Source organism: Physeter macrocephalus, chromosome 18 (assembly GCF_002837175.3).
Source record: "Physeter macrocephalus isolate SW-GA chromosome 18, ASM283717v5, whole genome shotgun sequence".
In the NCBI taxonomy this organism is placed as follows: Eukaryota; Metazoa; Chordata; class Mammalia; order Artiodactyla; family Physeteridae; genus Physeter; species Physeter macrocephalus.
This window is the reverse complement of record NC_041231.1, coordinates 53,373,406-53,390,142: the sequence shown is the minus strand read 5'-3', so window position 1 is coordinate 53,390,142 and position 16,737 is coordinate 53,373,406. Positions and strand designations below refer to the sequence as shown.

Sequence of the window (16,737 nt, the reverse complement as noted above, 5' to 3'; positions counted from 1 at the left end):
CCGCTGAGCCTGCGCGTCCGGAGCCTGTGCTCCGCAACGGGAGAGGCCACAACAGTGAGAGGCCCGCGTACCACAAAAAAAAAAGAAAAAAAAAGAAGCCACCTGCCAATGCGGGGGACGCAGGTTCGAGCCCTGGTCCGGGAAGATCCCACATGCCGCGGAGCAACTAAGCCCGTGCGGCACAACTACTGAGCCTGCGCTCTAGAGCCTCGAGCCACAACTACTGAGCCTGCGTGCCACAACTACTGAAGCCCGCACGCCTAGAGCCCATGCTCTGCAACAAGAGGAGCCACCCCAATGAGAAGCCTGCGCACCACAACGAAGAGTAGCCCCCGCTCGCCGCAACTAGAGAAAGCCCATGCGCAGCAACAAAAGACCCAACGCAGCCAAAAAAATAAATAAATAAAGTAATGATACTCCCATCAAAACTCATTTTAAGTGACTAGTTTTTTTGTTTGTTTGGTTGCTTGGTTTTCTTTTTTTTCTTTTCTTTTTTTTTTTTTTTTTGGCTGCATTGGGTCTTTTGTTGCTGTGCATGGACTTTCTCTAGTTGCGGCGAGCGGGGGCTACTCTTCGTTGTGGTGCACAGGCTTCTCATTGCTGTGGCTTCTCTTGTTGCAGAGCTCGGGCCCTAGCTTTCCTTTAATCATTTTCGTTGCCTTCTGAATGCACAACGATGGAATGGATTGGGTGGCATTCCTGGCAGGAAGACAGAATTATCTGTGACCCATGTATATTTGAAAATAGACAAAAGCCTCTGTTCCTGATAGGAAAAGCAACGTCTTAGCTTTTTATTTCTTTTAGGAGTAATATTTTTTGTTGCAATAGAATATTGTTCATATTAACAGCTCCTCGTGAGAAAGAGGATTGCTGCCTCTTTACTGTTGCTCTGCAACACATTTGGGATGGGGCAGAAGGTACCTTAATGGAGTCTATAAATTTATCTAATCAGTGCAGTTGAGTAAACTTGACAGTGAATTCTGTATTTTTAGCCTGACTTATTAAGCAGTCATTGTCAATGTAATTGAGAGGGATTTTATCTTCAAAGACCTTTTCTCTGTCTTTGTTCTTAGGATGATATTCTTCACCTTGCCTTCTTTCCCTCTTAGGATTGGCTCAGATGAGGAGAGGCAGCATCAGCGATCAGAGATAAAAAAAGAATGTGGGGGCTTCCCTGGTGGCGCAGTGGTTGGGAGTCCGCCTGCTGATGCAGGGGACACGGGTTCGTGCCCCGGTCCGGGAAGATCCCACATGCCGCGGAGCGGCTGGGCCCATGGCCGCTGAGCCTGCGTGTCTGGAGCCTGCGCTCCGCAACGGGAGAGGCCACAACAGTGAGAGGCCCGCGTACCGCAAAAAAAAAAAAAAAAAAAGAAAGAATGTGGTACACCAGTGTGACCAATAAGAGATGTTCATTTATAGACAGTGGGATCTTCTCTTTTTATCTTAAATTGCCTTCCCAAATTTGATGATTTTTAAAAAAAAGAACTATTTGCCTAATTACCCTACATATAATTTCCATACATTTTAATATTTTAAATCCCATTAATCTCTATTTTTTTTTAGTTTGAGAAAGACTGTACAACTGATAATCACTCAGAGAAGGGATGCAAAATTTTTTACACTTGACAACTCTAAGGAAGTGATTACACTTTGGATGTCTGCATTATTATGTTCCTAAAAGCAGAGGGGGTAAATTATCAAAGAGTTACAGGAGGATTTAATTGTCTGATTTCTGTTAACATCAGTGGAAGTCACATGGATAAATCCTTGCGGAACGTGCTGTCCTGAAAATATTGGTCTGGAAAAGGTTTCTGTGGAAATGTTCATGTGTTTCTTTCATTAATTGGTCTAATTATTCCATTTACAGAAATAGGAATGAGAAGTATTAAGCTGGGATTATGAGAAAGGTTAACACAGTTAGGAGCAATAATAGGAATTATGCTATTTTTAGGTCTGAAAATCTTACAGGTTCCCAAAACAATATAGATGGCCAGGCCCCTCTGTCCCCTAGGAGGTTATGGTGAAAGAATTTATTCAACGTGTTTGAAATAGTTACTTGAACACTTTGCATTTTATGTACCTTTAGTGTTAACATACTCATTTGTTATGCAGTTAAGCGCTACGGGATGGTTAGGATTTCTGCTTTTCTGTAAAGATAGGAAGTAAGACAGATGTTTTGGTTTTTTGGCCACCAGGCATGTGGGATCTTACCTCCTCCACCAGGGATTGAACCTGCACCCCCTGCATTGGGAGGCGAGGTCTTAACCACTAGACCGCGAGGGAAGTCCCTTCCCCTTTATTTTAGTTTATCAATCTCATTTCTTTCCACCCTACACATCCCTCTCCATTAAGAGATAGGACACTGCATTCTTTCAGAGACATTCACGATCTAGCATTCAGATGCTTAAGAAGAATGTTCTAGATTTTCCCAACCTTCTGGAAGCAGAGCATGGAAAGTACTAGGCTATTTTTTGTCCCCGTTGCTGTCCCTAAAGCCAGCATCAAGTTAGCCCTCAGGGTTTGACTCCACTTAGAAATCTGTGGTGATAAAACAGTGAAGAGCATCTTGAATTATGTTATTTTTATCTTGCTTCCCAGATTCCAAGCTGCCATGGTATCTACAGAAAAAATGATTTGGCTGGTATTTAAATTTGTCATTTCCAAGGGGTTTACTGTTGCTTAAAATTATTGATTTTTTTTTCTAACTTTGAATTGAAAACAGTGTGCAGATCACTAAATTCAAAGGACACTACCTCCAAGTAAGTAGCCGTGAAATATGTTCCTTTCTTTTTTCCACTGTCTTCAGATGTGACCATTTTCTGTAGCGACACCAATATCAATTCAGCCAAGCCAATCAGCATGGATGTACTTTATTCACGACATCCTAGTTTGCCCCTTCCCTGGACCAGCAGCGCAAGAACAAAATTTTAATCACCCGCCTCCAGCTCTGAAATGCCACTGGCCCTTCTGTCCAAACGATGGCACATGAACATGATAGTTCTGGGTCCAGACAGCAACCCAGGAAGGCTGCGGGATTGTAGGAGCCTCGAAAGTTAATATAATTCTCAAAGAAGCACAGTGGCTCCCATACCCTCTTTAAGGCAGGTGGAGGTCGCATGCTTACACGTAGGGTCACTAGTTCAATTGTTACAGCCCAATTCCACGGCAGAGGCACTTTTGCACAGCTGTTCATTGGAAGAGCAACATGCAATAGGCTTCACACTCATGCTCTTGTTCAGATCCCTGAAGAGGCCACAGCCCCACTGCGTGGTTTCATCCAGGTGCACTTCACAGTTGTCAGCCCATCTTCCCTGGCTGTAGCCAGGATTTTGATGCCCTTCCAGGACCTCCACCAATCCCTAATTGCTCACTGACATCTTCTCCCTGATTCCCACACCATTTCCTTGAAGGCACCTAGAGACTCATTAAAATTGCATTTTTAACGTTTTCTCAGATGCTCTTACTCTGTCATTTTTTGTTTTTGTTTTTGAAGTAGGTCCAACACCATTGCACTTTTTATGAGCCATTGTGGGTCATAACTGTTTGAGAATAAAAAATAAATGGCAGAAAGAGGAGTTAGACTAGAGCCCCCAAAAGGCAAGATACTGCAATGGAGTACACATTTCGAGGGACTGTAAGAATACGCAGTAGGATATGTCAAACTAGCTCCAAGTGGGTTTGTGTGCATTTCTTTCCCAAGGAAAACAGTTTATAGATAAATATCACTCTAAGTACTCATCTTTGCATGGATGGTGGGTGTTAACCAGACTGTGTGGCATTACATGATAGAGGTCAGAGGGCTTGAGATACTCTTTAGTGAATTTTAATGAACACCCTGATTTCCCCAGTTGAGACCAACTAGATCTATCTTGGAGGAAAGGCTCAGTTTTTACTGGGGAGATGAGTCAAAGAGAACAATCCAAGGATAAATAAAAAGAGAGTAAAGCTCCTGCCTAGCTGAAAATTGTGGCAATTTTCAGTCCTAACATAGTAATTTTTGTCATTTTATTTAGAATATGAAACTTTTTATAAGTTGTGAAAACAACACAGTACTTACAGGGAAGGAATTTTTTTTTAATTTATTTATTTTTGGCTGCGTTGGGTCTTCGTTGCTGCGTGCGGGCTTTCTCTAGTTGCGGTGAGCGGGGGCTACTCTTCGTTGCCGTGCACAGGCTTCTCATTGCTGTGGCTTCTCTTGTTGCAGAGCACGGGCTCTAGGCGCGTGGGCTTCAGTAAATGTGTCGCACGGGCTTAGTTGCTCCGCGGCATGTGGGATCTTCCCAGACCAGGGCTCGAACCCATGTCTCCTGCATTGTCAGGTGGATTCTTAACCATTGCGCCACCAGGGAAGCCCAGAAATTTTTGAAAGACACAAAAACTCCATGTTAACAGAACAATGATTTTTTTGCCTTTTTTTTTTCTACGTTTGAGCTTATATATAAGCATGTTATAGGCACATAATCATAGATCATGCCACTTTCTTATTAATACAACGTTTTTATTTATTGAAAACACCTTATTATTTTATACATGCATGCAAACTGATTCTCATAACAGTTCTGAACACTATATTCCTATGCAAAACTGTATTTGCAGGTGACATGCATGTTTAAATTTAAAAATTCAAGGCAGTCTACAAAACAGCTATGAGAACTAATAAGTGAGTTTAACAATGTTGCAGAATACAAGGACACAATATAGGAATTAATTGTATTTGTACATACTGGCAGCAAACAAATGGAAAATTTTTAAATGTAATTGTAATACTATGTGGCATAATTTTAATAGCAATAATGAATCACCCTGCTCCCAACCTTGTGGGTCCAACCTTGCCTCAGTCATTCAGGACTACTCAGGAGAACCCCAAACACTCGGAAATACCTCGCACAGTAACAGCAGTTTACAACATGGAATGTTTCCCAGAGCAGCCCTTGCACTCCTGGTTTCCTGTTTAATAAGAAAGTATATGTGGTGGCGGAACAAAAGCTTTCAAATCTTTCATTTATCTATCTTCTTTAATGTCCATATCCCAGGACTATTTCATAACAGACTGTTGTTATTGGCTTCGCTTGTTCTCTCCCCAAACAGGGAGGACTCCACAGAAAGTTCAGGGTATTTCTCTGCCTTCTGTCAAGCACTCATGTCTTTTAATTTCCCATTGTTAAAGCGACAAAATTCAAGGAGCTCATACTCTCTGGGTTGGAGTCTACCTCAAGAGTCTGGGAATGTGCCACACAGAGGAGAAGATTTCCTTGGTAACAGGAATGTGGGGGAAAAAACATGGAAACATTTGCTCCCTCCCTCCTTCCCTGGGGCTCCTCAGCACTGCTGTTTGTCAGGCATAAAAACTACACTTGTCCTCGCTGTCAATTCATTTGGCCATTGACCCCACTACCAACCACTTGCTCTGTTTTCCCATTCATGAAAATAGTTCATCTGTGAAATGGACACTTTCATTATTGCCTTTAGCTGGTCTTTTCTAGACATCCAAATAGAGAAAGGGAAATTGGGTTTTTAAGAAGTGTGTGTGTGTGTGTGTGTGTGTGTGTGTGTGTGTGTGTACAAATGTGATTGTCCAAATAAACTGAATTTAAATGACTGACTGGTAGCACTTATTTTTACATTTATTTTCAGTTCTGAAATTTGCATAATAGGCATTTTCCAAACTCTGGCAGGATGTAATGGCATATTTGGTGACTAGTGTGAAAATTAATGTATTAATTTGGCAGAACTTATGACATACTTTCTAGGTATGCTTCAAAGTAAGCCCCCAAGAGCTCAAAATGTTTTTCTCCCCCTCTTAAAAATGGCAAGACAAATATAGGCATGTGAATTTATAGATAGGTGAATCTAGGAAGGCCGATTCCAGGGACATCATTCAGCAAGTATGGGAATCAGCTGATGTGATTTTCAGTCCTAAGCTCTCACTGTGCCCCAGGAAATCAATAAACCTGTATCAGTCTGGATCCAAAACTCAACCTCTTCCTAACCCACTTCATCCCTCTTATTTGTATTCTTTCCTTCCTCAGAACAATGATAGAGAATATGCATATATAGTTGTTGATTTCTAAATTATTCTGCTGCTGAGTTTGTCAGCTATTGAAGGATAATTAGTGTGACGTAGGCTTTTGTTTTTTTTTCCGGGTAATTGAACCCCCTGTTCAACTTGGAACTTAAGGAATTTAAGAGTTTGCCAAGAGATTTAGTGTCTCTTATTCAGAAACAAGTCTTCAGCGCAAGTAGCAAAAATAAGAGGGTTAGTATGTGTGTGTTTGTGCATGCGTGTGTGTGTGTGTGTGTGTGCGTGTGTGTGTGTGTGTGTGTGTGATAAAGAACTGGCATTTATTTCTCACCCCTCTGGAGGCTGGAAGTCCAAGGTCAGGCTGTTGCCAGGTTGGTTTCTTCTGAAGCCTCTCTCCTTGCAGAAATCTGTCCATTCTTTCTAAAGTGAAGAATTGAAAAAAGATATTAAGTGCAGAAAATCAGTGTGTTTTGCCAAAGAGTTCTTATAATGCTTTCAACAAGCACTAGCATGTTGGATTGTTTCACCCACCACTGGCTAAAATTAACCAGGGAAAAAACAGTGATCCTGTGTTGCTTCCCATTTTGAGTTACTCTAATGTTGCAGGAACTACCTTATCCCTTCAGGATCTAGATGGCATATATTAAACATCACATTGTACCTGTGTGTGTTTATAAATGGAGATTTAAAACCTAAAAGGGCATGCCAGGTTTATTCAGGAGGCTGTGAAACAGAGTAAAAAGACACCAAAAGCTTTCTCTCTTTTTCTTTTTCCCTCCTTTGTTGTTGTTTGTTGTTGGTTTGTGGTGACAGCAACTGACTATAAATTATGTCAGTAATTCCAGCTCTCAGCCTCCCGCAAGCTCTCTTCCTGTTCCAGCTCACACTGGTGGCCCTGAGGGTCCGCAGGATTGTCGGGAAGACCGGCTACTTGAATCCTGTAAATTTGCCTGGTGGTGACAGCCAGCACTTGTACAACGACAACTGCCATCTGGCTCTTTCTGCTAGATTTGCAGCAGAAGCCTCTGTAGGGTGGAGGCGATGTGAGAGTCTCCAGGCAAACCAGAACCTCTGTGAAATCACTGCAGATGGCTTTATTTTGGGAACTAACAGGCGTAGAAGTCGAAGCAGGAAGTAGAAAAATAAATCAGCTGGGAGTTTGATGTCTGCTGGTCTTCAAGGGGCTTGAGATAAATTTCATTGATTTATTAGGACAATATTATGTACCTGGAAAAATTTGGAAGCAATTTGAAACTTTAAAGACCCCATCACGGAACTGTGGCTACTATACTCATCTTCAGGAAAGGTGGTGATGTGATAGAAATTTGCCATTGGAAAAATGCACTTTCATCACTCCTAAATCACTGTTTCTCAAGAGATGTTCCATCGGCATTAGGATGGGGAGGGGAGCTTATAAAAAATGCAGATAACTGGATTTTCCTGAATTGTTGACGGCTAGGCACCACCTCTCCCCAAGGAGTACTCTCTTTTTGTAGGGAAGGTGCGTTTCTTCAGTCTCTTTAAAAGCTTTTTTTGATTTTAACTAAGTGTAACTTATTCTAATGCTCAGACAGATCAGCTTTTCCAAACTGCATTCTCAAGCAATTAATGTGCCATTAATCTTTTTTTCTTAACATCTTTATTGGAGTATAATTGCTTTACAATGCTGTGTTAGTTTCTGCTGTATAACAAAGTGAATCAGCTATATGTACACATATATCCCCATATCCCCTCCCTCTCGTGTCTCCCTCCCACCCTCCCTATCCCACCCCTCTAGGTGGTCACAGAGCACCGAGCTGATCTCCCTGTGTGATGCGGCTGCTTCCCACTAGCTATTTTACATTTGGTAGTGTATATATGTCAATGCTACTCTCTCATTTCGTCCCAGCTTACCCTTCCCCCTCCCCGTGTCCCCAAGTCCGTTCTCTACGTCTGCGGCTTTATTCCTGTCCTGGTTCATCAGAACCTTTTTTTTTTTTTTTTTAGATTCCATATATATGTGTTAGCATACGGTATTTGTTTTTCTCTTTCTGACTTACTTCACTCTGTATGACAGAGTCTAGGTCCATCCACTTCACTACAAATAACTCAATTTCGTTTCCTTTTATGTCTGAGTAATATTCCACTGTATATATGTACCTCATCTTCTTTATCCATTCATCCGTCGATGGGCATTTAGGTTGCTTCCATGTCCTTGTGCCATTAATCTTTAAGAACCACTGCCCTAAAGCTAATCTACTTTGAGAATTCCTCTGATGTTTATTTCCTTCTCTATGTTCTAAAGAATCCTTATGGGCAGGAACACCATCGGGTTCAAATTGGCGGCAAATTTCCATCCACATCTCCAAGGATGTCTTTGTTGTCAAGAATACTGTCTGATGTAGCAAATGTTTGCTTTCTCTGTATTTCGGGATGTGTTCGGAGGTGATTAAGACGAAGAGGTGGCAGAGTGGTTAGGATAGGCAAAGGTACATGAAAAATGTGACCAGCATTTTTTGACTGCTTATAAGGCAAAGCTACTTATAAACGACTCACGTGACCTCTGTGCCTTCGTGGGTGTTTCCTCTCTATATGGTAACAGGATACAGTTAGTTATACAGTCACCGCTCACAGGAGCCCAGGGACTTGCTATTGGAGAATACCCCTCCTGTACCACCTCCTCCTCTCTGTGCCTTGATGCCCATGGAGCTGTCCCATCGAGTCTGTCAGCAAAGTTGGCGCTCTAGTCTGTTTCTAAAGAGCATATTTTATTCTTCTCTGAGGGAAAACTCATCTGAGTGGAATTAAGAACCAGTGTGATTTTTTTATTATTAAATGGTGGAAAATGGGAGCTAAAATATCGTGGATTTCCAGTATGTGGAGACCGGAAAGATTAGCACTACTGCTAATCAGTAGTGCTGACACTACTAACATCACCAGTGATGTGAATGACCAAAAAGTTTGTTCGGGTGTATCACTAGTTCTGTTTGTACAGGTTTAATTTCCAGGTGGTTTTGTAATCAGGCATTTATTTATTCAGCAAATGTTTATTGAGCCCCTAATAGGACCAGGCAGGGATCCAGTGATATTTGGAGACACAGACCTGGTGTCATCTCACACTGAGGCCATTTGCACCACCCACCCACGAATCTTCTCAAATCTGTTGTGATTTTACAACATGTTTAAGTAACAAAGAGCTTCTTCCAGACACAGAGCCCTCAACATCAAAATCAAAAGCTATGATACCTGCACACACACAGAGACAATTTCACATACCACACATACACGCATATGGAATAGATCATTATTCTTACACATAAATTCTTACACATTAATCTTACACATAAATTTTTTTCCAAAAATCAGTTGTTATTCCTTCACATATATTTTAAACTAACATTACAGAGAATCAACTATATGCCAGTATAAAATAAAAATTAAAATAAATGAATAAAATTACAGAGATACTCTGTCATGGAAAATATTCTTATTTGTGTTGATAGCCAAGGTAGACTATCCTTTGAACACTGTAAAAAATGATATTTGTGATGCTAATAAGGAGATGCTGATACTATTTCTCAGTGTGTACTTATTTACTCTTTCACATTCATTGTTGGCAACAGGCACTGCCTATGTGCACATATGTGATACTATTCACATGTGATACACAGGTGTGATTCTATTCGGTTATTAGTATATTTGAACCCTCAGTCTGAGACTTTCAGCTCCTCATATATGTTCTCTCATCATAATATGTACTTACTTCTGATAAACAGTAGATTCATGAAGGCTGAAGGGCTGGGGAAAGAAAGCATCCTTGACCTCTTACTGCCAGTTGAGACCAATCATGTCAATATAAACCTCACAGAGCAGGCACACAATCAATATTTTTTTAATGAATGAACAGATGGCAACATTTTCTAAAACAATAAGACCAAATGTTGAAGATGGTTCTAAGTGTCTAATTTAACCCCAATTTAAAGACCTGCATATGTTGAGGTTTTGTGAAGTCTTAATTCAGCATTGTATTGATGCCCAGAAGTTCAGAACCAGAATTGGCCTCTGGAGCCAAGAAAACTATAAAGCAGCATCATTTCCCAGGATCACTTGGTTCTAGTGGGGAGGGGTCATTTCCCCTCTGTCCTTCAAGGACTTCTTTTACTAAATGTTTTAGATTCTAATGCTTAGACAGACCAGGTTCTCTGAAATATCTTTGAGATAACCACTGGAGAAGTGAATCAGAGGCCTCAGTAGCAGACACAAATATAGAGCCAAACAATTAGATGTGGTAGAGAAGAACCCCAGGGATGTAGTTCTAAGGTTAGAGGTGCTGTATGTCTTTTTAAGGCTGTGATTACACAGCTAGGGGTGGGGAAACCTATCAAAAGTTCTCTAATATAATTAACTGACATACTTTGGTTGTATTAACATCCCAGTGATTCTGATTGAGTTCTACCACTTGCATCATTCCTGCCCCTTGTAACCAGGATCTTAGTGGAAGGTGGGATGCTGGCATAGCCTCAGGACAACTCATCAGAGAGTCAGCACCATAGTGTGACTTGAAATCCCGTGGAGGAAATCCTGCCCAGCACTGCTGGTTGTACATCTGATAAAGTTCTTTAAAAGTCTTGATGTACGTGTAGCATCCACCTGCCTCATTGACATGCCACGTGAAGGGGGAGGAGATGGGTAATGGCTGCCTCCCCCCCATGCTTTTCCATCTGTGAAGGAAGAGAGCTATTTCCTAATCCCACGGAACCATGTGGAGCTTGTTCAGTCACCGAAATGGTAACCCAGCAGTTCTAACTTGGCAATCACAGGTCCTTTAGGGATCACCCTAAAATCTAATACATTTTACAGAAGTGAATATCGCATATTGATCTTGAGTTTGAAGTCATAACTGACATCAGTGGAAATGTAGAGGCCTAGGTAGGGGCAACCCCCAGTCCAAGTATAGAAATCATGTGCTAAGTGGTATCCTTTCCAAATCTTTCATCACCTTCTAATATTTGTGGAAACATTCAGAAATTGTTCATCAACAGTAAAATTTTGTGAATGACTATCGTGTAGTCCGAATAGGATTTTCAGAAGGGGTTAAATTGCTACGGATGACTAAAATGAAAAGGTACGTTTTTTAAAAAAATTAATTTGGGGCTTCCCTGGTGGCGCAGTGGTTGACAGTCCGCCTGCCGATGCAGGGGACGCGGGTTCTGTGCCCCGGTCCGGGAAGATCCCACGTGCCGCGGAGCGGCTGGGCCCGTGAGCCGTGGCCGCTGGGCCTGCGCGTCCGGAGCCTGTGCTCCGCAACGGGAGAGGCCGCAGCAGTGAGAGGCCCGCGTACCGCAAAAAAAAAAAAAAAAAAAAAAAAAAAAAAAAAAAAAAATTAACTTGTTGTAGGCAGTTAAATGTTAGTGTCTATTCTTGTCCCATGAAAGACTATGGTGAATCTTTTAACCTTTATTGGTAAGCGAAAAAAAATAAGGTTGATGAAAAAGAATAGTTTCAGTCCCTGTGAAACCTCTTAGGCATACTTGTCAAGAAAAATTAGAGCTGTTTTACATGCATACTTTTGCATGATAAATAAGAGCATTTTTAGGAATATTTATTTTTAATATTGTGGCTTTGATTTTAAAAGCCGATGCTTGCGCTAGAAATCTAACAGTTGTAACCAGCGTACAGTGGTGTGGCAACAGATTCTAGCAGTTTTTTTCCTCCATGTATTCTGTTTTGTTTTCTCTTCCAGGGCTGATATACGCCCCCAGTTTTCTAGGTTAAATGTGGTTCTTTCATTTGCTTTCCTCCGTGCATCCTTTGGGGAGGTAGCAACGCAGGACACAGTGGGTAGCTTTCCTCCATGCATCCTTTAGGGAAGTAGCAAAGCAGGCCACAGTGGGTAGAAGTCAAGAATTGATCTCAGAAAGTGTCACACCTTCATCCCTAACTGCAGTTGACTGTCTCAAGCACAGTTTTCTTTGGTCACGAAAGAGGTTAGTAGGAGCACAGAATTACTGGGCAAAAAAGGGACCTTAGATAACGTTTGGGGGGTGGGGGGGGTTTAGTTTTCTGTTTGCATATACATGCATTTTGGTTTTCTAAATGGTTGCAGAGAGACAAATGTTCAGTCTACCACTTTTGCTAAAATATTAGTTCTCTTGTTTGTATGTGAAAGATCAAAATCCATATACATATATACATAGTTATACAGAGTCTAGAGTGGATTTTTTTTAACTACTTATTGAGTTATGGCAAGGAGTTTAACACTCATTGTTTCCAAAACCTCTTCACTTCTCAGGATCTGAAGTAATTCTCTTTGTTCTGTTGGCTGAATACAAAGCCACAGCATCAGAATTAAAATCATGAGAAATGCATTATTGTCTCATGTATGTACTATTGGTGAAGGGCAAGGAAAATTCTGCTTAGGTGTGTTAAAAAAAGAAAAGAAAAGAAAATTATCCTTTTAAGCCATTGAACTAAAATTTTGGATAGAAATTTTGCAGAAGTAATTTCACTTTCCCACCTGACAAAACAGAATATATACACTGAACATAGCATTGTTCTCACCCTAACTATCCCAAGACTACACTTCTTTTTGCTGATTTTTGTCTGTCAAAATGTCAAATTCTGAGCAGGGTTGCCTCGGCCCCATTTTTTTTTCTTCTACTCTGACTTGGGTTGAGAGAGTGGTAACAAGGCTTGTTAGAGACATGTCTGAGATTGATTCTGAGTGATAGCTAAGAGCTTAGCTAAGAACGAAAAGCCTGGGGTTTCGTACAGAAATGCTGTAACAAGTAGTTAACTGGGTCCACTCTTTTGCCCTGAGTCCTTCCGTTTATTGCCTAAGTGAAGCATCAGTGCACTGAAAATCAATCACCAATCCTTCTTGTCAGTTAGGCATCGCTGGGATGCAATCTTGACAAGGAACAAAGCTCAGCCATTCCAAGAAACAAAGAGGTGACATGTAAATGAAAGTAAAGTGCTTTCAATGCTTATTCGATTAATTGAGTGTTAAGTAGTTTCCTCCTACTGAGATCAAAAATGGGAAGGATGGAAAAGATAAAAATTAGTCCTTTAAAATAGATCAGTCTAAATAATTGTTACACATAAGTAATTTGTCCTATATAATGGAATGGTTAGAAATAAGAAGTTAGATTACCTGGCTTCAAATCTCTGCCATTTATAGCTGTGTGACCTTGGACAAATTAACCATTCTGCCTTGGTGTTCTCATCTGTAAAGTGAAGGGAATCCTAGCACTAGCTCATCAATCATTAATACAGTAATGAGAGGAGACTGCTTAAATTGTGGGAACTAAGTGCTTGATACACAGATCACAGTGACTGATGAGTCATGTAGCTCTGGGTACCTCATTGAGCCTGTGGAAGAATTGGGCACTGATTCTGAAGACTTTCTGTCCTAAGGTACCTCTTTAATATGTAGGGGGAATATATATCCAGTGCAGTGAAATGTTCCACTCAGTGATCTTCCATTAGGAATTTAGCTTTCTAGATTTTAAATGCTTGTCACACAGCTGGAGTCATGTTTTCATTCTTTAAAGAGGAAACTGGGCATTTTGGATTCTTTGGTAAAATATAGGTACATGGCTCTGCCAAGTTTAATTCTGGAATCAACTGATAAATCCCCACCAGTTATAGTTTTAATGGCACACAGTCCTAAGCTAATGTTGAATGCAGTATGGGGGTTCCAGTCTCTTTACTGATAAAAAACAAGAGAAGCTTCGTTATTACAAAACAAAAACACTCTCACAAAATAAAACAATGAGGCACTAATTTGTTTCTTTGCCCACCTTAGATACCACTATATGTGAGAGATTATCATGGAAAACACATCTTGCTATAATTTGGAGCCTTTAGGCATTTGATGTGCCAATTGCCTTCACTTGGATCTGGTCTGTAATTTATCATTGGAGTGCCCTACCTTGCTCAAATGCACCCTTTGTGGGCAGAGGCAAAGCTAATATACTTTCCAAGTGTATTTGAATTGCTTCAATAAATCACAGCTGCCACTGTAAGCCGCTTTATCATTCGCCAGAACAATAAGTTATCTTCATGCTTTACAGATGCAGTGCTCTCCAAGACTTTTATTTGTGTAAATTGTAATGCATCATAACCCATTTCCTAAAATGAAATTAGGAAGCCACATATATGTATGGTTTTTTTTAAGATGCAAGGAAATATTCCAAGGAACTCGTTTAGGCTCACCAAGAAATGGGGAGATTTTTATCCTGCTTATTTTATAGTAGCAATTTATTTCTTTATTATTACTATAATGATGTGGGCATAAATGCTTGCAATTGGGGTTAAACTTCAGTTAGCTCTTTACTGCTCCAGTGTCTCAGTAAAACCAGTCCACAAAGAAATAGGACTGAGCACAAATGGTTCCCATTGGATCAGCCAGGCACAAGCTGGAGAAACCTGATATTTCATAAATATTTGTTTCTATTGACAGCTCTATTAGCAGTCATTCCAATAGATCAGGCTGCAGAATCAAATTTTTGCCCATAGTGATCTCTGGGACTGACTTCCAGTTTCCTCTTTATTTCACGATGACCAAACCCGAATTCAAACCTGATTTGAAACCCGGTAGACTCCTGAGAGGGAAATGTATTACATAACAATATTATGTCTGAAGATCCCAATGAGGAAAACATAACCTAATTTTAATACTATTTCAGGACTCTAATCAACATGATGAACAATAAAATGTGCTCTTTTTTATTGGCTTGACTGAATAACTGCTAAATATTTATAAACTAATTTGCCATCACTTCTTCCATGATAAGAAAATACTTTTGTTCATAATTGCTTCAGTAGCTCACTCCAAGCAGAGAAAACAATGTTTGTCAAGAAGCCAGGTTTCATAATTAGAAACTAATTTATTTGTTTCAAAGCCAAGTGTTTTCCCATGCATATTACAATATTTGGATTAGCTTTAATTTTTTCTGTCTTTATTACCAAGAGGGGACTTACACATCCTGCCATGGAATTTTAGATTTTTCCATCCATCTCTTGAGTTTACAACGCTGTTTATTTTTATATCAAACTGCCCAGTAGCTATTATTAAGAGCGTCATAAACCCCTCCTTTTTGCATGATTACAGGATCTTTAAACCAGTGTTTTCCAGCCTATCAGCAGTGGTCCCATCCTGCCCCTTAAGCAGAACTCCATGCTCACCAATTCTCAATCATCAGTGTCCAAGTCAGCATCAGTTCCCCCAACATCTGCAGTTTATTCAGGATGCATCCCTATGAATCTCATCTCATTACTTCCATTCCCTTACATGGTTTCTGGCTCCACCAGCCACCTCCTTACCTTTCTGATGCCAAAACCAGGCAAACCCACCCCAGCTCCAGGCTCATACACTGCTAGATGACCATGCACTCCTGTGGCGGGGGGGGGGGGGGGGGGGGGGGGGGGGGGGTAAAGGATGGGGAGGATGGAGGTAGAGATGGGACTCAGATTTAAGCAGGTAGAACTTTGCCTCTCTCCTTCCTATTTCTTCCTTTTTCCCAGGCCCTCACAACATTGCCATCTTTTTTTTTTCCACCACTTTCCCCCCTTGGTGTCCATACATTTGTTCTCTACATCTGTGTCTCAATATCTGCCCGGCAAACAGGTTCATCTGTACCATTTTTCTACATTCCATATATATGCATTAATATATGATATTTGTTTCTTTCTGACTTACTTCACTCAGTATGACAGTCTCTAGATCCATCCACGTCTCTGCAAATGACCCAATATCATTCCATTTTATGGCTGAGTAATATTCCATTGTATATATGTACCACATCTTCTTTACCCATTCGTCTGTCGATGGGCATTTAGAAGTTTTCCCAGCACCACTTATTGAAGAGACTGTCTTTTCTCCATTGTATATCCTTGCCTCCTTTGTCATAGATTAGTTGACCATAGGTGTCTGGGTTTATCTCTGGGTTTTCTATCCTGTTTCATTGATCTATATTTCTGTTTTTATGCCAATACCATACTGTCTTCATTACTGTAGCTTTGTAGTATAGTCTGAAGTCAGGGAGTCTGATTCCTCCAGCTCCGCTTATTTCCCTCAAGACTGCTTGGGCTATTCGGGGTCTTTTGTGTCTCCATACAAATTTTAAGATTTTTTGTTCCAGTTCTGTAAAAAATGCCATTGGTAATTTGATAGGGATTGCACTGAATCTGTAGATTGCTTTGGGTAGTATAGTCATTTTCATAATATTGATTCTTCCAATCCAAAAACATGGTATATCTCTCCATCTGTTGATATCATCTTTAATTTCTTTCATCAGTGTCTTATAGTTTTCGGCATACGGGTCTTTTGTCTCCCTTGGTAGGTTTATTCCTAGGTATTCTATCCTTTTTGTTGCAGTGGTAAATGGGAGTGTTTCCTTAACTTCTCTTTCATATTTTTCATCATTAGTATATAGGAATGCAAGAGATTTCTGTGCATTAATTTTGTATCCTGCGACTTCACCAAATTCATTGATTAGCTCTAGTAGTTTTCTGGTGGCATCTTTAGGATTCACTATGTATAGTATCATGTCATCTGCAAACAGTGACAGTTTTACTTCTTTTTCAATTTTTATTCCTTTTATTTCTTTTTCTTCTCTGATTGCCACGGCTAGGACTTCCAAAACTATGTTGAATAATGGTGGCGAGAGTGGACATCCTTGTCTTGTTCCTGATCTTAGAGGAAATGCTTTCAGTTTTTCACCATTGAGAAT

At 40.5% G+C, this 16,737-nt stretch overlaps 1 protein-coding gene and 1 long non-coding RNA gene across 35 annotated transcripts in view; one reads left to right on the top strand and one right to left on the bottom strand.

The window, feature by feature from the left end:
- Window positions 1–16,737, top strand: part of ARPP21 (cAMP regulated phosphoprotein 21) — a 164,875-nt gene that overhangs the window by 116,953 nt on the left and 31,185 nt on the right. The window lies entirely within an intron of this gene.
- LOC129391522 (uncharacterized) overlaps window positions 496–16,737 on the bottom strand; it is a 153,270-nt gene continuing 137,028 nt past the window's right edge. For both annotated transcript variants that reach the window (XR_008615782.1, XR_008615781.1), the window contains exons 2-3: window positions 6,354–6,442; window positions 496–4,947 (exon numbers count right to left, since the gene is read on the bottom strand). This is a non-coding gene — a long non-coding RNA (uncharacterized lncRNA). The remainder of the gene's footprint in view (window positions 4,948–6,353; window positions 6,443–16,737) is intronic.